Source organism: Phascolarctos cinereus, unplaced genomic scaffold (assembly GCF_003287225.1).
Source record: "Phascolarctos cinereus isolate Bilbo 61053 unplaced genomic scaffold, phaCin_HiC Scaffold_1;HRSCAF=81, whole genome shotgun sequence".
In the NCBI taxonomy this organism is placed as follows: domain Eukaryota; kingdom Metazoa; phylum Chordata; class Mammalia; order Diprotodontia; family Phascolarctidae; genus Phascolarctos; species Phascolarctos cinereus.
Window position 1 is genome coordinate 70865974 of NW_027555514.1, and position 25370 is coordinate 70891343.

The 25370-nt window shown below is 39.6% G+C and overlaps 1 long non-coding RNA gene across 2 annotated transcripts in view; it reads right to left on the bottom strand.

Annotated features, from left to right (window-relative positions):
• The window catches only part of LOC144456760 (uncharacterized), a 171006-nt gene extending 154595 nt beyond the window's left edge, over nt 1–16411 (bottom strand). For both annotated transcript variants that reach the window (XR_013485837.1, XR_013485840.1), the window contains exon 1: nt 16256–16411. This is a non-coding gene — a long non-coding RNA (uncharacterized LOC144456760). The remainder of the gene's footprint in view (nt 1–16255) is intronic.
• Nucleotides 16412–25370: the final 8959 nt, after the last annotated feature.

Consider the following 25370-nt stretch of genomic DNA (forward strand, 5'->3'; position numbering starts at 1 on the left):
CTGAGGTAGGGAAATCAATTAATTTGTGATTGCAATGGTCCAGGTGAAAGGTTATAAGAGTCTTAACTAAGGAAAAGGTTGTGTCAGAAAGAGAGAAGGAAACAGATGCAAGAAATTTTTCATAGACAGAATCAACAAGATTTGGCAACTGACTGGATATGGAGGTTGAGTGAGAGGGGAGAGTTAAAGATGGTGCCAAAATTGTGGCCCTGAGTGTCAGGAAGGATGGTGCCTCAACGTAAATCAGGAAGTTTGGAGCAACGATGTAATGGGGGGGGCCAGAACAAGGAGCTTGAGTTACCTTTGGGACAACCAGGTAGAAGTGTCTGCCAACCACGTAGTTGGAGGTGCAGGATGTAAGTTCAGGAGAGAGATTAAGACCAAATAATTATTTTTACATGAGCCTCTCTGCAACTTCCTTCCATTTCCAGGGCTTAGCTTGGCCTCCAAAGGTCATTCTGTGTCTTGTAGTTTTAAATCAACAGACTTGAATTTGTTCCTCTTTTGTGGTATATTTTCATTATCCACATATTTAAGTCCTTCTGTGGTTCAATATTCTTGAATGCAATATGTCTAATTTATATATTTGTGTGATGATTATACATGTTTGAGCTATCAAAGTATGATCTAAACAGTTGTGTATAATCAGTATTGATCTTGTCCTTCAGCTACTATGTATTACTCCATCACAGAACCTAAAAAAGAAATTCAGGTCATTGGGGGAAAAAAATGGGATCCTCCTTAAGACTATATAATGTCCCTTACTTGGCCGGAACCCACAGAGGTTTAGCAAATGAGTTTCCTGGTGACTTTCCCAGATCTCCCTGGGTTCTTTCCTTCCTCTCACTCCTGAATGGGCCTCCTGACTACATTCTGCCCTGTCAATGACCCTTTGGCTACTTAGCAATTCTTCCCCCTTCCCAAATCCTCCTACTATTCCTGCAGCTCCTTCTCTTCCCTGTTGCTTCCAGTTGCCCCTGGTTGCCTTTCTCCTTGTCACATGTCAACAAGTCTCAACAATTCACCTCACAGATCACTGGCCTGGCAAGGTATAATTGAGCTCCTAATTAAGCCCTTTAATTGTAGTGTGCCTCCCTAAAGCTCCTCAGAGAAAAAGCTCTGTGTGAGGGTAAAATAATAAAAGAAATAATGACAAACAATTGCCTCTCAGAACATTTCCAACAATTCCACAAACAAGTAGGGAAGTAGATATGTCAAAACCAGCCAGGCCAGAAACCAAGAGTTCTGTGACCTGGGGCTATAGGGAAAGGGCTGTGCTAGTGCCGAATGAAGACAAACAGGAACCTTACATCTGCGCTGGATTGCACCAAATGGAGAAAACCATGACCTTTCTCCCTCAATTAAATTGGAGTATCTTGAAAGGATGAGCCAAGGAGCTTCCTTTGCCTGGAATATGAATTACTGGCAACTCCCCTGCAAAACTCCTGGACACAGGCACTCAGATTTCTTCCATTTCCATTCCAGTTTCATTCCACCTTTGGATATAAGTAACATATAATCATCCTGTGGCTGGGGAGAATCTGGACACCAATTACGTGTGAGATCTCGACTCTGGAGAAGGCTTTCCTTGACCCTGGGATTTTCCAGTTTGTTTACTTATATTGATCTTACAAGGACCTAAGTGTCCTAAAGAAGACATCTATTCACTGATGCCCCTAGCCTGATACTGAGGGTACCAGCTTTATCCCACCGAACAGCCCCCAAATGAATGTGGGGAAGTGCCATGAAGGTATCCCCTTTCTATTACAATAAATGTGAATAGCCTTGGGTTAACACATGTGTAAAAGGACAATTGTTTCACCATTTCCTTTCTGCCAAGGGACAATACCACAAGGCTTGAGATAAGGAAAATATACACAGGGTATCACATACTGTGTACAGAGGATTAAGTAGGGGAATAATTTAAAGGAAGGTACTGTATATTGATTCTCAGCTGAAAACGCCTGCCCCGTAGTACTCAATACAAAGGAGAACTGGCAAAATCTCAAGCTAGAAATCCCTTGGCTAATTTCATTTTCCATTCCCTCTGCCTCTCAGCAAACCTCCCAGTAAGCTGAGGAGGTCTGCTAGTGCCACAAAATATTTTGGTTTGATAGAAATTTGTTTATCTTGGCTGCTAAAATTCCACATGTCATCTCTGACCTCTCCTTGGGTTGAAAAAATACAGAATTTGCAGAAGAGATAGGGAAATATGCCCTTCAGGATACAGTATAGAAAAATATCTTTTGATTGATCAGATACCTCATGGGATGATGAAAAGACAGACACATACTTAAAATGACCAGGAATAAATAAATATTTTTTTTAAAAGAGTGGAGCTTGGCAAGAATACATAATGGGAATTTATACCAGCATACTACCATTCATGATGAGCCCCTATTTTTAACATAGATGGATTTTCTTGACCAATCAGAACACTTACATATCCTAATTATACAATTCTCCTTCAATAATGCAGCTTTGTGAATAACATGCTAATAACAACAATAGAATGGCTTATCTGAGTAGTGACTTACCATTAACTCTTCCACCCACATTTCCTAGTAAGTGTGGGATCTTTGTCATTTCTGTGGAGAAAATTAAGGTAATTCCTTTTGTCAAGGAGGAAATTGGGAGTGGGGGTTGGAGAAAGTTGAGACAAATTACAACAGTGGAGCAAGGAAGAAATAAATTGGAGGCTGGCCACCTCCCAATCTGAAGTCCCAAACCTCACTTCAGTCCCATCTTTTGCCATCAAAGGTCATTTTAAAACATTATCATGAAGTCTGTAATACAGCAAAGATGCAGCTGTTGTACTGTTTTTCTTGGCAATAATCAAGATCTTTGTGGTACTGAAAAAACTTCAACTTCAGGGCTGGTCCACTCTAGGACCAGTTGCAGTATGAGTCCTCAGAGAGTTCAAGCATTTGATGGAAAGGTATGCACAAAACTCATTTCTCACTGGAGATCCAGGGAAAATAAATGGACATTTAACCAAGTGTGAAAACATTCCCGAGTTTCTCTAAATGCGCCGATGGGTGCCCACCAGCCTCGGGGGAAGATAGGAAATTTGGAGCACCCTGATCAAACATCCCAGCAACAAAGCTTGGGGAAAAAAAAAGATTTTCAATTTCTCAACTATGGACTTGGCTCAGGCTCCAAATAGAATAGCTCCCAACTAATTTGGTCATCAAATTTCCTTGAGAAAGTGGCTTTGCATCCTTGGGGTTGACAATTTGGAGCACATTCCTTTTCTCCCTTAAATGTTTTCAAGTTTAGCTCAGGTCAATAAGCACCTGAAGACTTTAGGACAGCAAATAATCAGCTTAATCAGCCTCCTGGTGAGTGAAAATCCTCTCCAAGTCTTAAACCACTTGAGCCCTGAGCATGTTCCTATTCAAGATAAGCCTGGATGATATCCGAGATAAAATTCAGTTGATGAGGTTTGAAGGGCCCAAATGCCTACTTTAAAAAAAAAAAACACAAAAAAACCCCTCCACGGATTTTGCCCCATTGCACACCAGCTCATTAGTAAAGAGAAATATCAGACACATAGTTCCCTTCCAAAATCTTGTCTTTCTGAAAGGATGTTAGTGGCAGGCATTCTTGGTCTCAAAAATTCCCTACAGTTAAGTCAGTTACATGTGGTATGCAAAGGGACTAGGGAAGGGACATTTCAGCTTTTTAAATAGCAGGGGTACACAACCTTAATACCTGCATTAGGTTCTAAAGATTTCTTTCATTTTGGGGTTAGCCTAGAGGGAGGGAAAAGACTATGTGGTTACTGAACAGATCTCCTTTCCTTAGTAGTAATACTTTATTATAAGCAAATTATAGTAGACCAACTTATTTTTCAAAACTATAAGGCCACCTGATCCATTTTATATTTTAACTACATGTCTCTTATAAAGAAACCAGATATTCCCAAGTCAAAAGGTAAAATTACATTCTTATTTCTAGTCTCCCTCTGTTGCCATATGAATAAGTTACTACCTACCAGCAGATATTTATATAGGTACTGTTAACTTTAAAAAAAAAATGAAAGTTCTTATTGATGTTTTGGGTTGATTTTTTTTTAACATTGCTGTGGTTTTCCCTGGTCTTCCTCACTCTCCTGCTATCAATGAGCCATCTCATATAACAAATAGTATTTTTAAAGACAAAAAAAGAAAGGGAAAAATCAGCCTAACACTGTGGAATGATGGGAGTGTCTTCTCATTTTCCTTCTTTTGAGCTATGCTTGCTCTTATGATTTCACAATGTTCGCTTTTGATTTTTTGGTGTGTCATTGTTCTTTCCACTTCCATTGTTGTAGTCACTGTGCAGATTGTTTTCTTGGTTGTTTGCGTCAGTTCATAGAGATCTTTCCATGCTCCTCTCTATTTATCACATTTGTCATTTCTGATAGCACAGTTAATATACAGTCTAATTTTTAGTGCAGCAATAAGCACCATTACTGAACTAAACTAAATTACTACCTAATACCTTCAAATGTACAAGAGTTAGCCATTTTTTGAGATGAATTACCTTATTGCCTATTGCTAAAAAGGAGATAACATTACCGAAAGAGACAATGAATCAAGTTAAGAATCAGAAAAGAAAGCAAGATAGAGTGGGAAACAATACCTAAGAATAAGAAGAAATGAAAATCTAGTCATGGTTCCTTCATGAGTTATATGACCTTAAACCAGTCATTGCACCACTGGGCAACTGCATCATTGTGGGCTTCAGTTTCCTCTTCTATAAAATAGTCATGATGGATCTGGCGACCTCTTCTAGCCCTGAGATCTTACATTCCTATGAGCTTGGGTGGTAGCACTGGGAATAGATGATAAGAGGCATATGTGAAAGACCTAACAAAAGAAGAATAAAGAGGACCATGTGACTAATTGGATATGAGGTTGAAGGAGTTGGAGGGGGTCAATCCATCAATAAACATTTATTAAGTGCATACTACGTAGGAAGCACTGGAGATACAAAGACAAAAAAAAAAAGAAGTCATTCTTGCCTTCAGGAAACTGATATTCTATTGAAGGAGACAGCATATATTTCTGCATATGCCCACATATAAGTATATACATTGCCATCTTCAGTGTACTTTCCAAGGATGGTAGTCATCCAGCTTTAACTAGAAGTCCTCTAGGGAGATGGAACTCACTAACTCATGGGCAATTCTGTTCCTAACTAGTCTCCCCATTCTGTTTCTAATTGGTAGGAAGTTTTTCCTTATATAGCTTACTAGTTTACTAGCTGTGTGACCCTGGACAAGTCACTTACTCCTGTCTGCCTCAGTTTTCTCATCTATAAAATGAGCTGGAGGAGGAAACAGCAAACCACTCTAGTATCTTTGCCAAGAAAACACCAAATAGGGTTGTGAAAAGTCAGAAACAACTGAAAACAACTGACCGACAGCAATAACAGACTGATAGGAAGTTTTCCCTTATATCAAAGTGAAATCTGACTCTTTTGAGCTTCTAACTAGTTACTCTGAGCTCTACTTTCCGGGACTAAGCAAAACTATAGAAATAGACTTATTTCCTCTTACTCCTGATGATCCTTCAAATACTTGAAGAAAGCTATCCTCTCCCCTCCCTCAGCCCAAGTCTTCCCTTCAGGCAAAACATTTCTAATTCCTTCAGTGGATCCTCATATGGCATGAAGCTCTTAATGATCCTGGTTGACTTCTGTTTATGTCCAGGAACAAATGAAATAATATTTGTAAAGCACAGTACCTGGCTCATAGTAGGCACTTCATAATTATTTATTCCCTTACCATTACTTTATTAAGTTCCTTTTTTAAAAAAAAAATGCCATCTCACAGATTCCAAATAGGGTTTTACCAGAGCAAAGTACAATGGGAAAATCACCTTCCTAATCCTGGATATCAGGCTTATCAACAAAAATCTGATTTTGCATTAACTTTCTAGGTTGCTGTTGACATATTCAATTCAATTCAATAACATTTATTAAATGCAGACTATGTGCAAGGCACTGGGCATTCACTTGGAGGAACCTGACAGACACACAAGGAAGTAAATATGACATCATTTGGCTTGTCTCCTCGTTTATGAAGGATGGGGTCTTGACCTGTGATTTCATTAGTGTGCTAACTTCCTCCACCAATATACTTTAGATAACTTCTAGTCTTAGAACACTCGTCTGTAACATTAAGAGGTAAATGACTTGGCCATGGTCACATGATAGTAAATGTCAGATTCAGGACTTGAACCAAGGTCTTCCTGGCTCCAAGGCTGACCCTCCAGGCACTAAGACATGCTATTATGCAAAGTAATTTTTCTTTTTTTTCTTTTTTTTTTCTTTTGGAGACTGGGTCTCACCCAAGCTGAAATGTTGCTGCCACTCACAGACCAATCCCACTTCTGACTGGCATGGGAGATTTTAGCTGCCCCCTATCTGACCTGGACCAGTTCATTCCTTCTTAGTCAGTCTGGTGATCCCCCCAGCCGCAAGGGCTCACCTAATTGCTTCTGGGTTTAGTGTGAGTACATGTGGATACACGTGGATACACAGTAAAGTCCCAGACTCAAATGATCCTCAGCCTCAGGATCCCCTACAGCAAAGATTATACATGTGTGCTACCACGCCTAGCCAAAATAGTTTCAAAGAGAAGTCATATGGAATAGTGTAAAGAGCACTGAGTTTAACTTCCAGCTATAACCTTTGCTAGCTATTTAACCCTAGGCAAATCACAACATCTTGGAGCCTCAGTATTCTTCAATGGGGTTGTCTACACGTGCCCTGCCTACTTCACAACGTTGCAAGGTGCCAACCAAGGTACTTTGCAAACTCTGCTGTATACAATGAGTTTTCCATTAATTCTAGCAGCTTCCTGTCTTGTCCTCCATCATCTATCTTGACTATGGTCACATTGATTTCAGATAAAGTGTAAAGTTGGAAGGTGTTATGATGTTATGTAATAAATGGAAGGTGTTGAGATTAATAATGATGATGTTAATCAAGATTACTCTGAGGCTTTGGATTTGGTGATTAGGAGTACGATTTTAGCACTGAGAGAAATAGTAAAGTCAGGAGTAGGAGCCAGTTTGGGGAAAAGGGAATGAATTTGTTTTACACATGTTGCATTTGGAAGCAATAAGAGGAAAGATTGATAGGTCAGGTGAAGATATAGGACATCTTAGGGAGGAAGTCAGAGCTGAGAATACAAATTTAAGAGTCATTTACATAAAGGCATTTCTCCTATACTCTCTAGCACAATGCTAGGCACATAGAGATGCACAATAGGTACGTTTATTTGTTGATCAACCAATAGTAGAGGAGAGAAAAGCAAATATATGTACATACACACACATATTGTAATATGTTGCCCAAGTGACAGAAATGTGTGATGAAAAATCAGTAAAGGAAGAAAGATGAACTGCTATAAAAAGCCAAGTTAATCGACACCATCCCTGCCCTCCAGAAGTTCCAGATTAAGATGGGTGTATAATAACCTATAATTAAGACTGACATACCTTGCAGCTAAAAAAACGATAGAAATTACTTTAATAATTCTACTCATGGAGTCCAAGGGAAAACAACTATATATCTTCCAACAGCATCTAATGGACTTTGGTGCTCAGTAAATGATAAAACAATAATTAAACTATACCATGCTTCTAAAGCAGTGAAATTCCCAAATCAGATGAGTCTAGCAAGCCTACTGCCAGAGAGAGCTCATTATCTAAGCCTTCTCTCCACTTATTTTATGCTGCCATTGCTCTAGTTCATCAGCTAGTGCTAATGGTTTTTTCTGAAACCTAACAGCATGTCACAGGAAAGGTGTAGACAATGGTTACTGCTAGGAGCCCTTGAATTTCCTTCTGATTTCTTGTGAGACAGAGTGCTCGAGGAAAGTGATAAGTTTTGATCTACTTGCCCTGGAAACTGGTGGAGATGGGGGAAAGGAAAGAGAATGGAGAAAGGTAATAATACTATCAATTTCTAATCATATAGCAGCTTTCTTTCAAAGAAAACTCGGAATATGCTTTACAACTTTTTCATTATACCAATGGTATATGGAAAGTATTATGGTATTCATTTTATAGATTTTTAGACTTTGTCAATAAATCTGTCTTGATTCTACCATTAAAGGGAATTTATTAAGCTGTCAACCCTTAAATCTGAGGTTTCTTTCCACGTATGGCTGTGGTTTCCAGAAATACTGCCCTCTCCCCCCTACCCTGTGTCCCTGCAATGAGCATATCATTCAGTTGTTGTTTAGTGGTGTCCAATTCTTCATGACTCCATTTACGGTTCTCTTGGCTAAGATACTAGAGTGGTTTGCCATTTCTTTCTTTCTCTAGCTCATCTTACAGATGAGGAAACTGAGGCAAATAGTTAAGTGACTTGCCCAGGGTCATATAGTTAGAAAATGCCTGAAGCCAGATTTGAACTCAGGAAGATGTCTTCCTGACTCAACTCAGCACTCTATCCACTATACCACGGTGAGCTTCAAATCCACAGCTGGCCTTTAGCCAGTAAAAATTGTTTGTTGCATGGCCCCTTACTGAGCAGAATTTTCATTTCAATAGACTTGGCTTTTTATTTTTGAAGAGAAACTTGGACCAGCAGAAGCTTGAAGCCACTACCCGCCTCCTTCCTCCAATGTAACAATTCCCATAGGGGAATATGTTTGATCGACAGAAACTCAAGTCTCAAAATGGTCATGAATACCTGATCCTTTTACTTACAAATTGTTGGCATCCATGAATGTAGACCCAAGCTCATATAAGAACAAGTCAGAAAGAAGGGTTTGAAAATTAGCTCCTGAGACCTTAAAAGCAACAGTGTCACTGCATGGGTAATTGCAAGGAAGTGAGAAATCTTTATGCTCCATATTGACTGCTTAGCCAAAGGACATTCCAGCTTCACTAATGGGTTCCAGAAATCTCTGTACTTTACCTTCAGAGCCAGCTGCCAAAGCAAAGTTTCACACAAATGAAAATCAAAGAACTTTTTTATGTGAAAATTTTCATATTTCATTTTTTCAAATTACAATAAAAACAATTTTTAACATTCTTTTTTTTAAATTTTGAGTTTCAAATTCTCTCCCTCCTCCTTGAGAAGGCAAGCAATTTGATATAGATTATATATGTGCCATCATGCAAAATATATTTCCATATTAGCTATGTTACAAAAGAAAATACAGACCAAAAAAATAAATAAATAAAGTTTAAAAAAAAACCCTATTCTTTGATCTACATTCAGACTCCATCAGTTCTTTCTCTGGCAGTGGATAGCATTTTTCTTCATAAGCCTTTCAGAATTGTCTTGGATCATTGTATTTCTGAGAATAGCTAAGTCATTCACAAACGACCATAGTACGATACTGACACCGTTGTTACTGCCTACAATGTTGTTCTGGTTTACTCACTTCACTTTGCGTCAGTTCATGTAAGTCTTTCCAGGCTCAAAGAATTTTTTGAACACAGAATATCAGAGTTGTTAGGGACCTCCAAGCTCACCTAGTCCAATGTGTACTTAAATAGGATCCCCATCTATAAAAAGCCTTTGCTTAAAGGCCTCCGGTGAGAGGGAGGCCATCACCTCCTAAGGCAGCCAGCCTCTTCTGGGTAGCTCTCGTTGTTAGGAAGTTTTTCCTCACATCAAGTCTAAATTTTCCTCTTTGTAAGTCCCACTCCTAGTTCCTAGCTCTGCCCTCTGGGGCCAAACAGAACAAATCGAATCCCTCTTACACATGCCAGCCCCTTGGATATTTGGAAGATAACTAAGAGTTGGTCAGATAGGTTTCACTGCTTGATTTTTTAATCAGCTTTTTTACTGTAGATATGCTTTTTAATACATGAGTACACGATCATAGCTAGAGAGGACACCGGATTCTCGAAGATGACAGAAATAGAATGTCAGTACTGGCAGGTTCCATCCTGTCAGCAAGGTTAGCAGTGTCACAGCCATTCGTGTCTATCATCCAGGGGCTGGCCTAGCTATACCAAGAAACTCATCAACAGAATGGTGGGGAATGTTTTTGGCCATTACACCTCATAAAAAATAAACAGTCACCACCCTGAGGCATGGAGGATTTGCCATCTACACTGATGAAGGAATGGCTCACATTGATGAAATCCCAAATATTTTAAAGTATTTTAGACTGTAATGAAAGGGCTTTGGTGAAAGTGAAGAGTTTTGCCACCAAAATATTGTCTGCGAAGCACTCTCTTGGTGCCAGACACTGCTGGAAGGAATCAGGAAATCCTGCTGAGTATATCCACCACACATTTATGCTACTTCATTATGTCCTCACACCTGCATGGCAATGCTTTTATTCATCTCTTGCTGACTCTCTGTCATATTCCCAACAGCTATTCCAAACTTTCTCCTTCCTCTTCTTCAACCCTCCAGATCCTCCTCTTCTAAGCATTACAGTATCCTCCCCCTTCCTTTCCTGTTGTTCTCAAGCTCAAAGGAAAAGGTGGCCTCCACCTTGAGAAAGCCAACTCTTCTACTTGTACCTTTGATCTGAACCCACCCCCATCCTCTGTGACCTTCCTTCATCAATCATCCCCTCCCCCATAGGCCTTCAATCTCTCCCTCTCTGTGGTACCTTCCCATTAACCTGCAAAATTGCTCAAATGTCACTTTGTTCTAAAGTATATCAAAAACCCTCTTGATCCTGCCACTCCCTGAAGCTATAGACCCATTCCTTCCCACTCTCTCCCACTTCCTCCTCTTCTTTCTCCTTTTTCTTCTCTCTGTTTTTCTCTTTGTGTCTCTCTCAGTCTGTCTCTGTCTCTCTGTGTCTGTGTCTCTCTCTGTCTCTCTGTCTCTGTCTCTCTGTCCCTGTCTCTGTCTCTCCCTTTCTCTCTCCCATTCTCCCTCTCCCTCTCCCTCTGTCTCTCTCCCTTTCACTATCAACATCTAGAAACATAACCTACATTTGTCTTCATTTCTTTGCCTTCCACTCATTCATCAAGTCCTTACAATCCAGCTTCTGTCCCCTAGCTACTAAAAAATCCCTCACCAATACAAGGTAGGATGATAGAGTGGAAGAAGTACAGTATTTGGAAATGGGACCTTGGGCAATCCATTCCCAATACATTGAATAAAACAACAAAAGACCTAGACTGAAGTCCAGCTCTGCCCTTCACTAGCTGTGTGGAGGCTAGACAAATCACTTCTCTTGGATGAATGAGATGATTATGGAGGTACCCTCTGAATTGAATATTTTTTCTGAAGATCACTAACCATCTCTTTATTGCTAAATCCAATGGCCTAATTTTCCACCTTTGACTTTCTTAATATAGCTGGAACATTTATCCCTGTGTAGTAGCAATCTTGATGCTTTCTTCTCCCTTGGCTTCCTTAATACTTTACTCCTGAGGTTATTCTCTCTATCTCCTTTCTTAACCTCCTCCCATCTCTTCAATGGGAGAATTTCCCAAACTCTGTGTTTAGCCCTCTCCTCTTCTCTTTGGTGCTTTTTCCCAAGATGATCTCATCCACTCTCTGAGAATAAATGATTACTTCTAATCATATGATTCCCAAATCTCTATTTCAACACCTAACTCTGAGAAATCTAGTATCACATTTCTAACTGCCTGTTGGACAACCCTAGCTATAAAGCAGACCAAGATCTCACACCAAATTGACATCATTAATCCCCTCCCCAAAAGCCTCCTCCAATTAATCCATTTTCACTGAAGCCCCCATTCTACCAGACACCCATGCTAAGAGCTTCAAAATCATCATTAACTCTTTCCCTCCACACATCTAATCCTCTGCAGACTCCTAATTTTTACTCTGCAGTATCTCTCACACCCATCCTTTCCTTTATATTCCCACCCATATGATCCTAGTTCAGGTCCTCTCTACCTTGTATATACTATTATAATACCCTACTAACTAGTGTCATTTCCAGCCCATCTCCTGGATCCATTATTTACACCACTTGCCTTCATATCCCTTCTAGGGCGCTGCTTTGACCGTATCACTCCTTTGTATAATAACCTGCCATGGTTCTCCATTGCTTAACAAAATGTAAACTCCTGATCATGCTGTTACAGGCTGTCTTCCACCATGTGATTCCAACCTACCTTTCTAGCCTTATCTCAGACTACTTACCTTCACATACTATAGGTTCTGGCAAACCAGGTCCACTCTCAGACCCTTTACTTAAGCTGCCATTGCCCAGCTCTTATGTCTGGCCATACTCTCTCCCTGCTTATGGTAGATTCTGCCCCTTTATTTCTGTCTATTGAAATTGATCCCTTTTTTCAAGGCCACTTCAGGTGCCACCTCCCCCATGAAGGCTTTTCTGACTCACTGTCACCATTCCAGATGAAAGTGATTTCTCCCTACTTCTGTTTCTCCCAGTACTTTGCTCAACCTCCCTTTTGTTTTTTTCCCTACTTACTTTAATTATATACATATCCTATCACCTCTCCCCAATTTGATTGACAATCACTTGAGGACAGGAATTACATCATAGCCATCTTTGTATCTCAGCATCTAGGATGATGCATCAAATCCCTGATCATCAGGGACCTTTACAACTCCAAAATTCAATGCCTTAGTCCAAACAACTTCCACAAAGATGAGATTCTAATAAAGTTACAAGGAAAAGTTTTATAGGGATGTTTAGGACGTAGCCTTCAAACTCATTCCCAGTAACAATTGTTTACTGAATGACAGGCATGTGTAGGACATTCTGCTTGGTGATCTGGGAACATACAGAGACAAATGATCAACCCCTTTCTGTGTGTCTGAACTAAGAATGAAGTAAATTAGTTTTGCCTCTGGGCCCTGATCTTCTTTTGTTAACCCTTTTCTTGTATCCCATTCAATTTCAGTTTTAGTATCCTTATGTTCCCTACTCCACGTTATCAGGGAAGACTTTGATATTTGGAATTTACAAGATAACCTTAGAGTTAATATTATTACTTTATAGATATCCTTTATATACCACAAGACTTTTATTATTAATTATAATAGTTGGCATATATATATATATATATATATATCACTTTAAGTTTTACAAATCATATTATTCACATTATCTTACTTTGTCCTCAACCCTGTGAGATTATTGTTATTACAGCCTCATTTCACAGATGTGGAAACTGAGGCTCAGAAGCTTAGCTTCTGCATTGTTATGACTTACCCAAGATTATCTTGGGAGAATCTGGATACCAGTCTTTTTGACTCTAAGTCCAGTGTGATTCTACAATACCATATTGACCACTCTATAAATCAGTCTCTTACCTCTCCTACAAATGATAACATTTAAAATAATATCTCTAATTGAGAAATAAAAGATTTGGTTCTCTAAGAAAGTAAATTTGAGTATCAGTGAGTAGGTAAGGGAAGCATTTTGGGGGGAAGGGGTTAATAGGAACCTTTCCTTATGCTACTAAAAGGTCACCATGTAAATGGCCACCTTCCGTACTCCACATGCCATATCAATATTCAAATCACCATTGCAGTTCACAGATAGGAAGTTTGCCCAACATTGATTTGAATGCTTATAAAAAATCTGTCATACAACAAAAATCTTAAGCCATAATTATCCAAGACAATTGCTTTCTACAATATAAAAGGACCATGACCAAAAGAGCATAACAAAGACTCTTTAGACAACAGGGATTGAACTAAAATTAAAATAAAATTTTCTTCATCCTTTAATCCTACTTCAAGGTTTTGGAGCTCCTCTTGAAGAGGTACTTTGTAATTAAAGGAAATCTCAAGTAATACTGTATTTTTGATGCAAATATTTTAATATCCCTATTGTTCTCTCAATGTCTTTTAGTCCAAGTTCCAGAACATTAGAATATGAAGGGGCCTTCAAGGTCATTTTAGAGATGGAAAAGTTGAACCCTGTTCATAGGATCAGTGAGTTGGAGTGTAAAGGGTCCAACACTCTCATCTTACAGAAGAGGACATGATGTCTAAGGAGGCTGAGTGATCTGATAAGAAAACAGGCATACACTGTTGGGACTGTCAGTCCCCCAATTCAGGGAAACAATTTGAAACTATGGCCAACAGTTACTAAACAGAGCATGCCTTTTGACTCAGCTATCGTACTTCTAGGCCTATACCCCTGACAATGTTAAAAAAAAAAAAAAGAAAAGTACCCATATGTACAAGATTACCCAAAGCAGGTTTTTTTGTATTAGCATAAAACTGGGAACCACTGGGGAATGGTTGAATAAATTATGGTCGATGAATGGAATGGAATACTATTGTGCCATAAAAAATGATGAAAGGCTTACTTTTAGTGAAACCTGGGAAGACATGTCTGAACTTATAAAAAGTGAAGTGAACAGAACTTGGAAAATAATTTAATCAATAACACTGTAAAATTGAACAACTTTGAAAGATGTAAGAACTCTAATCAACATAATGATTCTAGAGGATCAGTGATGAAGCATACTACCCACCTCCTGAAAGACGAAATGGCCCCAGGCGGGAGTGTGCTGTTAAATGTTTAACGACTGGCTCTCTGCAAAAAAATCCCTTTTCTTCTTTCTTTCTTTCTTTCTTTCTTTCTTTCTTTCTTTCTTTCTTTCTTTCTTTCTTTCTTCTTTCTTTCTTTCTTTCTTTTTTTCTCTTTCTTCTTTCTTTCTTTCTTTCTTCTTTTCTTTCTTTCTTTCTTTTTCTTTCTTTCTTTCTTTTCTTTTCTTCTTTCTTTCTCTTTCTTTCTTTCTTTCTTTCTTTCTTTCTTTCTTTCTTTCTTTTCTCCCCACCGCAAGGCAATCAGGGTAAGTGACTTGCTCAGGGTCCCACAGCTAGTGAGTACCACATGTCTGAGGCTGGATTTGAAAAATTCTTCTTTTCATAGGACATACTTTTAAATTTAATCTGCCTCCTTAACCTTTCCTTCATCACTTTCTTAAGTCTAGACAAACAACAAAACAATAAATCAAGCCCTGAATTTTAGTTTTGATTCATGGCTGAGGTGCAGATTCTTACACTGAAAAGTTAACAGTGGGCTCTCCGAGGCTGAGCTGGCTCTAGTACCCCTCTGGACTCGGTATACAAGAATGAGACATATTTTTTTGGACATGACCAAAATGAGAATTTGTTTTGCTTAACTGCGTACATTGGTACAAGGGTTGTGTTTTGGGGGAAGGGTGTGAGATAGAAAAAGGTTATTTTTGCTTATTCAAATGTTTGTTTATTCATTTTTAATGATTTGGCTGACATAACACTTGTAGTGACAGAACCAGGATTCAAACCCAGCTCCCTGACTCCGAATCGATTACTTTTATCCACCCTCCCGTGAGCTGTGTAGTTTGCCTGAGGTCAAATAGCTAACAATGAACAGATCTGGAACTAGTCCTGACCCCCTGAGACAATCCAGTACAGTGGAAAGACTGCTCAGTCTGGAAAGTACTCGGATTCACATTGAGGCTTTGCTACTTACTATCTGTGTGGTCCGGGCAAGTCCTCTGACCTCGGTGGTATAAGGGAGTTATAAGGGATGATCTCTAAGCTCTTTTTCCTGCACAGCAGGCAGCTAGGTGGCAAAGTTTTTGGATCAAGTTGTAGACCTGGCATCAGGAAAACCTGAGTTCAAATCTGGCTTCTGACACTAGCTGTGTGACCCTGGTCAAGTCACTTAACTTCTGTCTGCCTCAGTTTCCTCAACTGTAAAATGGAGATAATAATAGCACCTATCTTCCAGGGTTGTGATGAGCATCAAATGAGATATTTGTAAAGTGAACCTGGTACCTTGTAGGAGCTTAATCAATGCTTGTTCTTTCTCCTCTCTTCCCTGCTTTCCAGCTCTAATATATGATCCTATGATCCAATCTGGTGGTCTTTCTACTACATTAGTTTAAATCTTACTTTGTCATCACCCTCTAGCCCAGGGCTTTTTAACTTGGGTTCCATGAATTTGCTTTTTAAAAAAAATATTTTGAAAACTGCATTTCAGCTTCTAGCTATGGATTCAGGCTTCTAGCCTATGGATTTTATTTTATGCATTTACAAGCATGATTCTGAGAAGGAGTCCACCCACAAGCTTCCTCAGACTAGTCCATGACACAAAATTTTAAGAATCTTTGCTCTAGCCTATGGGAAGCAGAATTACTGAGCACAGCACAGTATTATACATACATACATACATACATACATACATACATACATACATACATACATATATGTGTGTGTGTGTGTATGCACACACACACACAGCATTATACATTACAAAGTGATCTTTCACATAAAGCAAATGTGCCTTCATCCCTAACCAAGGGGAGCTTACTTACTCACTCACCAAAAACGCTGTACTGCAAAGTTGTCCTCTGTATATAGCAAATTCACCTTCCTTCAAGCGGCCTTATGCACAGACACACCAAAAACACCTCCCTACAAAGTAGTTTTCCCAGCCGTAGACCCCTAGGACAATGTGATCCCGCACACATATGTAAAAGTCATAAGAATCCTTGGAAGACGTAACAACAGAGATAGCTTTGTTCTTTGACCTTCAGTGGATTTCCACATGACTGATTGGCTACTTGGTCCATCACCAGATGCCTGCCATCTTATGGGTAACTCCTTGTGTATTTTAGTGGCCAGAGAGAACCCCCTGATCTCTAGCAAAATAGATCTAAGCTAGGGAAATACCAGCTTTAATTCTACCCCACTGTTATATAGTATTGACCAGGGCAGTAACTGTGGGCTTGGACAGGAACGCCTTTCCAAGCCTAACTAGACATTCTAAAGTAGGGCAAGTGAGTAGCAGTTGAGAGCAGAAGATGAGTACAAAGTCTGAATCAAACAGTCTTGCCGGACCCCTGAACTCTTATTTATTCTCTTTTCTACCCCCAAATCCTTTCCAGAATATCGTGAATAAGACTCTTGTTCTAACTCCCTCTTAGGGGGAGTCTTACCAGAAGGCATGGAAATGGTGGCCAGGAAGGGTGTCATTTGAGAGGTGCCTAGAAAGTCCTTTTGTATAAAAATACCTGTCCATTGGTCTAGAGGGGATGCCTGGAATAATCATGATGATGGTGATGATAACTAACAGTAACAGCAGCTCACATGTTTATAGCACTAAGTATTCTCCTAACAACTGCCTTGGGAACTAAGTAGAAACTCTATGCCACCATGACATGAAGGCTTTGCCTTAGATTAAGGCATCATTCTTTTATGAAAATTAAAATAATTAAGAAAAGGGCTTGTTATTGTGTTATTGGATTTTAGTCAAGGATATTTTAGGGATTTGAGAATTATCTTGAGCATATCCCTTAAATTAAACATAGCCCTTTAAGCCACTAGATACCATTCTCACCCTAATGTGAATGAGTTGACCTCTTCTTGCATAAAAGGTGGGATTTTATAGAGGGGAAGAGCAGTTAGGCCTATGCTTCCAAGGAACAGTTCGAAGGCACTGGAAGACTTGGAAGAGAAGGGTTATTATGGTTGTGTGACACTGAAGGGAGAAGCAAGCCTACATCCTTCAAAACTTGGCTCCAACTTAATTTTCCAGAAATATGAGTCATTACTTCCCTATGCATTTCTCCCCTTTGTGCTTTCAAAGGTCAAACCTAATTGGCTTTCTTGCTGTTACACACAATATTCCATCTCCTATTTCTATAGCTTTATATAGGCTGGAGTTGGCATTTATATGGCACTTTAAGGTTTGCAAAGTACTTTACAATGTTCCAGCACTATATAAATGCTAGTTATTGTTATTATTAATAACCATGACCATAGGGTACACTGTCCTCACCCCCTCTTAGAAACCCTAGTTACCTTCAAAGAGCTTCTAAAGGAGTCCTTTTGAATGTCTCCAGCTGCTAGTGCCTCTCTACCTCCCTCCCACCCTTAAAAAATAATTACATTGTATTTGAGGACATGTATTATTTATTTGTATATATCTCTATCAATATCGATATAGACACATATATACTGCTATATGTATACAATATCAACCCTGATAAGTTCCTTGAGGGCAGATACTATTTCATTTTGATTTTGTATCCCCAGCACCTAGAACATAGGAGATATGGTCAAACTCTACTCCTATCTTAACCAAAGAACCACACTCCTCTGATGCCTCATACTTAACACCCCTGTATTCATAATACATACAAACAAGCACATGGGCATGCATGGGAATTCTATCCTCATTTTTGGAATCTTCTTTTTACCCTCTATCTAGGCTATTTAACTCTCTCCTTCCTTACTTTCTTTTTTTCCTTCCTTCTTTCCTTCCTTCCTTCCTTCTTTCCTTTCCTTCTTTCCCTCATTTTCCCTCCCTCCTCCCTTCCTCCATTCCTTCCTTTCCTTCCTTCCCTCTTTCCTTTCCTTCTTTCCTTCCTTCCTTTCTCCCTCCTCCCTCCTCCCTCCATCACTTCCTTTTTTTCTTTCTTTCTTTCCTTCCTTCCCTTGTCTTCCTAAAATCCATTTTACTGAAATCTAATAACACAGTAACAAGGACCTTTCCTTTTTACTCTACTCTATGGAATGAAACTGTACAATATCTGGGCCTCCATGAGCTCTCCTATCTCCCTCACCTTCTCAAGGAAACCTGTCAGTAAAAAGGTGATGGGTTGAAAGTTAACTGGCAAGCACACTTACTTGTCTTTCAGGCAGGATATGAACATTTTATAGGAAGAGATAAACAGAGACAGGAATGTTTCAAAGCATCAGGAGAAACCCAGGAAGGTTCAGCTACTAGGCTTCTCTGGGACTGGACAGAGATGAAGGTTTTAATTGGACTTGGCAGATAAGCTAATTATGGTTAAGGGAAGGTTACCACTGAGGCGGGAATGGACGACACATTTTCAGCAGAAAAATGCAGCCCACAGGTGACATCCTTATGCAGCCTACAGAGCTTTCAGATGGGGAGGGGAGGTGTTTTAACCAAAGAGCATAAGATAAAGAGGAAAATGAGTGTCCGTGTGCGGCTGTGAAGGCTGAGTGCTGAACAGGACTTGGGAGTTCAAAAGAGGTGGAATAAAAGCTCACAAAAGGCAGCAATAAGTGGGAAAGAGCAATTAATTGGATCAGTCTGTTAGGGCTCAAAAGACAGTCCGAGAAGAGGAAGACGTAATATCCTGATTCCTGAGCGAGGTCCGCAAATCTTCCATATGACTAATAATTAAAGCCAGTTCTATGGAGAAATAAATGCCTTCAATCCAATTTTGAAAAAAGAGAATGTAGTTAGCACTTTAACCCAATTTAGGGTTTTTCTTTTCAGGCAGAAGTCTTAAAAAAAATAGAAGAAGAAAGAAATGTGTATGGCTGCAAAAATTCTCCCTCCCACTCAATGAAAAATGATTTACAAGAAGTGGGGGACAGGGTCCAAACCTCATGGGCAGACAAAACTTCTATATAAAATCTCTTGGGGTTTTAGTGGACTCTTCTGACTCAACAGTGTGACGTGGCTGCTAACAAACCTAATGCCTAATCAAACGTGTGCTTTTAACTAACCTCATTTTGGTCAGTTCTGGAAGGAACAGGTCAGGAAGAACATAGATAAGCTGCAGTGTGTCCGGAAAAGGAAGACCAGGATGGGGAGATGAATGGAGAAAGTGGTACATGCACATCAGATGAAGGATGGTTAGTTTGGAAAAGAGTAGATGTAGGGGAGAGAGAGGCAAGTAAATTTCAAATACATGAAGGGCTGTCTTCTCACAGAGGTTTTAGACATGTTCCAGTTGACCCCAAAAGGCAGAACTTGGAGCATTAGATGGAAGGTGCATAAGGTGTATTTTATTATCAGGAAGAATTTTCTAAGAATTCCAGCTTTCTGAAAGCATAAGGGCTGCCTTGGGTGGTTGTTAAGTTCTCTCTCACTTTGGGCAAAGGTTAGATGACAATTTGTTGAGGACGCAGTAGACTAATGCTTGATCACCTATGGTTTGGATTAAAATGTCTCTGAGATCCTTTCTGAACCCTTAAACCCCTTGATTTCCTGTGGAATCACAGAATCAAGATCCTTACAGGTCAAGATCTTCTTAGATCCTGAGCCCATTGTCCAAAGTATGAGCTAGCCTTTCTAATTTTGTTTCACTTGCAAATGTGATAAGCCTACCAATAATTCCTTTATCCAAGTCACTGGTAATGGTGTTAAATAGGCAAAGGTGATGTTAACAGATAGCTATGAAGTTTTCTGTGAAAACTGTAGAATATAGAATCAGCTTGACTGGATCACAGAGCATGGAGGAGTAATGTATAACAAGGCTGGAAAGATTGGGACAAGATTGTACAAGGCTTTAAAAGCTAAACAGAGTTGCTTATGTTGTATTCTAGAGTAAAAAAGAAACCAGTTGGTTGAGTAGGGGAGCCACATGGTCACACTGGTACTTAAAGAAAATTACCTCAGTAGCATCATGTAGGATGGATGGACTGAAGTGGGGAGAGATTTGAAGCAGAGAGACCAATTGGGAAGCTGTTGTGATAACCTCAGTGAAAGGTGATCAGGGCCTGAACTAGAGTGATACAGGCTAATGGAGAGAATGGGGCCATTGATGTTGTGAAGGTAGAAAGGGCAAAATTTAGTACCTGATTGTACATGGGATAAGGGAGAGTGAGAAGTCCAGATTATGCCAAGATTATGCATTTAAGACACTGGAATAATGGGGATACCTTCCTTTTTTGGAGGCAATTGGGGTTAAATGATTTGCCCAGGGTCACATGGCTAGTAAGTGTCTGAGGCCAGATTTGAACTCAGGTTCACCTGATTTCAGGGCTGGTGATCTATCCATCTAGCCACCCCCCAAAATTCAACAGAACTGGGGAGGGTTTAGAGAGGGAAGAATGAATTCAGTTTTGGGCATGCTGAGTTGAAGACATGGCAGGCACATTGAATTTGAAATGCCCCGTAGGAAATTGGTGACGTAGGACTGAAACTCAGGGGAGAGAATGATGAAATCATGGCTCCATCAACATATAAAATATAAAGACCAAGAAATTATTTTATTTAATTACCAAATATACACCAACATCCCAGATAACAGAAAGTCTTTGGGTTTCCAGCATCAAAATGAATGTCAGTGGCTTAGAGCAAAGATTTGGATGCTTCCCTTCTCCTCACACCCATTGGCTGTTCACTCAATCTCTTTGGAAGAGGCAAGACAAGCTCATCATTCTCTAAGGGAGTATTTCTTTGTAGTGGCCCATAGTAAATTTGTATCTTTCTGCAAAATACATATTGCTAAAGGACTTTATTTTTGAAAACCTCCATACTCAATGAACTGATGGCTCCTTCTCAACTTCTCACTTCCTCTTCTTTTCCTCCTCCTCCTCCTCTTTCCATCCTATTCTGCTCACCGCCAGCTCCTTCTTTCTCTACAGTTTCAGTCACCAAGAGTCATCTCACAGAGGCTATGGAAAGCAGAGATGGATTGCCACATGTGAGGAACAGCAAGAAGGCTATTGTGTCTGAAAGGTATATTGTCATAGCATACACCTGTAAAAGTGGGATGGAGCCAAGTTGTGAATGGCTTTCAAAGTCAAATAGAGAAGTTTATATTTAATGCTAGAGAAAATAGGGAGCCATTGAAACCTACTGAGTAGGGGAGTGACACAGTCCGACTTGCATTTCAGGAAAATCACTGGCAGCTCTGGAGAATGGATTGAAGAAGGGAGAGACCAACTGAGAGGATACTGTAGTAGTCCCCATGGGAGATCCTGAACCACGGGTTGGCTGCAGCAGAGAGCCTTCAACGGAAGAGAATTTAGGTACTCTCTATTGTGGATGGTATGGTTTAGGTTGGAAAACAGTTTTCCAAAGTTAGTAGAGGTCTTCTCTCCATATACAGGTGGGAGAATACAGATTAGCAACATTATACAAGATGTCCCAAAAGTCTTAATGCATTCTTAAGCTATCAAAGACTTTTTTGGTTTTCTTTTTTTGGGGGGGGTTGGTTTTTTGGGTTTTTGCACATCCTGTATATGCTGTGAGACAAAGTTGTTGTACTAGATGTTTTTACTTAACTGTTTTTATTTAGCACAAGGAAGGATCCCATAGATGGGGAGGAGAATATTGAGAAGCATCTATGATGTAATCAGCAAAACTTAAAAAAAAATAAAAATAATGCTAAAATAAAGTTATTAGAGAAGGATATGGGTCCTTTAATTTGACCTCCAGAGTAAAAGGAAGGAAAGGAAATGTTAGTAGAGCTTCCAAAGCTAGGTTTTGGTTCAATTAAATGCAACATTTATTAAGTACCTACATTCTTCCCCCTTCTATATATATTTATACATATCTACACATGTATATATGTACATATGTGTATTTATACACAATCACACATATCTGTGCTAGGCACTAGGAATACAAAGACCAAAATAAAACAGCCCCTGACCTCAAAAAGCTTATGTTCTATTGATCAGAAGGAGCTCATGACTATTAAGAAAAAGTAGGAACCTGACATGATTTGAACTAATTTCTGAGAAAAGATAGAAACTCTTCATTTTTTACTTTTCTCTAAACTGATCTGAATTTTGTTATTCCAATACTGTTTTCACTTGCTACATTTTTTTCTTTTGCAAATAGTCCAAGATATCCTGGCATGTTGCACCTGTTACGGAAGTGGTTTTGTTTTCTTACCCTTTCTTGGTCCACTAGAAGTCCTATTAAAAGACAGACACCTGTCAAGAGAACTGCAAATGACATTAACCCTGTAAAAAGAGCCATTATTATCAAACACATTGTCTTTCTTTGGTGTTGACCTTGATTTCGTAAGGATAGTATCAAGCCCTCTCTTGGGGTGGGTGATAAGGGAGTGTGATTTACTGGGGGAGGGGGACTTAGACAATCCTTTTGGCCTAGGAAAGTCTGTTACTTCAAAGTAAGTGTGTTCAGTTTGGCCTCCTAGGTATGGGTTGTCCCCGGTGATCACTAAAAGATTGCCATGTTTGCTCATGGTGGTGCAGTCTCACTGCTGCTGCAAAACCACTTGGGTACTCAGTTCATTAGACTTGCAACATCAAAGAGGATTTGCCAATCTGGAACACATTTGTGAAAAATTTAAATGGGGTGTCACATTGGCAGAGAGAGTGGCGTGAAGTTTTTGGTTCTTAAATATTTACAGATGGATTGGGATCTGAAGTCGCTATAGGAATGGTCAAGAAGGACTTGTCTACACAAAGGGATGACCGAAAGTATCTACAAAATCAATGCAAGGGAAATGTTGGGGAAAATGCACAGGTATCTGGGGAGGTAAGAAAAAGCTTAAAGTAGCCAATGTCCCCTGCAGCACAGTTTTAAAGGAAATAAGGTGAGGTGGACAGCTAGATGGTGCAGTGGATAGAGTACCAGGCCAGGAGTCAGGAAGATTTGAGTTCAAGTACAGCTGCAGGCTCTTACTATCTGGGTGACCCTGAACAAGTCACTTACCCTTGTTTGCCTCAGTTTCCTCATCTGTTAAATGAGCTGGAGAAGGAAATGTCCAAAGGAAAAACCTCTTTGTCTGAGAGGGGAGGATCATTTAAAACTCTTGTCATTTGGGAAATTTCTTCTTTATTTAACTTCATAAATGCATGTCTGTACATGAGTAAGAAACAGTGAGGAAAAGGGGCAGCTAGGTGGCACAGTAGATAGAGCTCCAGCCTTGGAGTCAAGAGGACCTGAGTTCAAATCTGACCTCAGATACTTGACATTTACTAGCTGTGTGACCCTGAGCAAGTCACTTAACCCTGATTGACTCACCAAAAAACAAAAAGAGAAAAATATAAGGAAAAGATGGAGGGATGAAGGAGGGGAAAAGAGTAAAGGGAAGGAGACTAGCATTATTTTCCTAAGTCAGAGGTTTTTAGGTCATAATATAAAAATCCTCAGCAAAAATATTAAAAAAGAAGATGAGGTGGGGGAGTGTGGGGAAGAGGCGAAACTTTATTTTCTTCTTTTTTCTTGTTTATAAGTATAATCATATTAATATGTTTCTACATTAGTCATGTTGTGAAAGAAGAATCAGAACAAAAAGGGAAAACCACAAGAAAGAAAAAAAAACAACCAAAAAAGTGAAAATGGCATGCTTCTATCTGCCTTCAGACTCCATAGCTCCTTTTCTGGACATGGCTAGCATTTTCCATCATGAGTCCTTTGGAATTGTCTTGGGTCGTTGTATTGCTGAGAAGAGCTAAGTCAATCGCAGCTGATCCTCGCACAATGTTGCTGTTACTCTGTAGAATGTTCTGCAAACTCTTATTTTCAAAGGCCATTATGTTCTATCCTCCTCATAGTTTGAAGCTCTTCAGTTCCAGCAGTTGCTAAATCAGTTTTTCCTGTTCTATATTTACTTTTGAGAACCTCTTAAAAGGTTATTATTTAAGAAAACAAGAAGTTGGGAACTGGTCCCATTAGAGAGGGCCAAATAATCATGAGAACTGGGAGCTTAGCTGAACCTCCAGAGGGCTTTTTTTTTCAGTCATTGTTTCTATGTCCAAGATGGAACTCATTATTTTTCCTTGAGACCTTTTCAAACTTCCCTATTTCTACAAGGTGTACCACCATCCTTCCTGTTTTCCAGTTTCACAATCTAGGCATTCTCCTTAAATCTTCACTCTCATTTATCTCCGCGTAGTCTTTCAGTAGCAAAATTTTGTCATTGTTACCTCCACAATCTCTCACATCCATTCCCTGCTCTCACAGCCAACACCTTGGTGCAGGACCTCTCATGGGGACTACTACAATATCTTCCCAGTTGGTGTCTCCCTTCTTCAATCTGTTCTCCAGAGACTGCCAAAGGGATTTTCCTGAAATGTAAGTCTGTGTCACTCCACTACTCAATAGATTTCAATGGCTCCCTATTGTCTCTAGGATTAAATATAATTTCCTCTGTTTGACTTTGAAAGCCATTCACAACTTGGCTGCATCCCACCTTCACAACTATTTACTGTGACAAAACAATATTCCAGACACAATAGCCTTCTTTGTTCTTCCTCATGTGTGATGTTCCATCTTCTGCCTTCATATCTTTGCAGTGGCTGCCCCCCATGCCTAAAAGACACTTTCACCTCTCCTCACCTTTTGTTTTGTTGTTCAGTTGTTTCAGTCATGTCTGATTCTTTAGGAGCCCATTTGGGATTTTCTTGGCAGAGATACTGGAGTATTTTGACATTTCCTTCTCCAGCTCATTTAACAGATGAGGAAACTGAGGCAAACATGGGTAAGTGACTTGTACAGGGTCAACCAGATAGTAAGAGCCTGCAGCTGGATTTGACCTCAGGGCTTCCTGAATCTAAGCCCGGCACTCTATCCACAGCACCACGTAGCTGCCCCCCTCACCTTATTTCCTTTAAAACCCTGCACAGGTGACACAGCCTACTTTAAGTTTTTCTTATCTCCCCAGATACCTGTGCCCTTTCCCCAACATTTCCTTTACATTTATTTTATAGATGCTTTTTACACATAAAACAATATTTGTATATGCTTT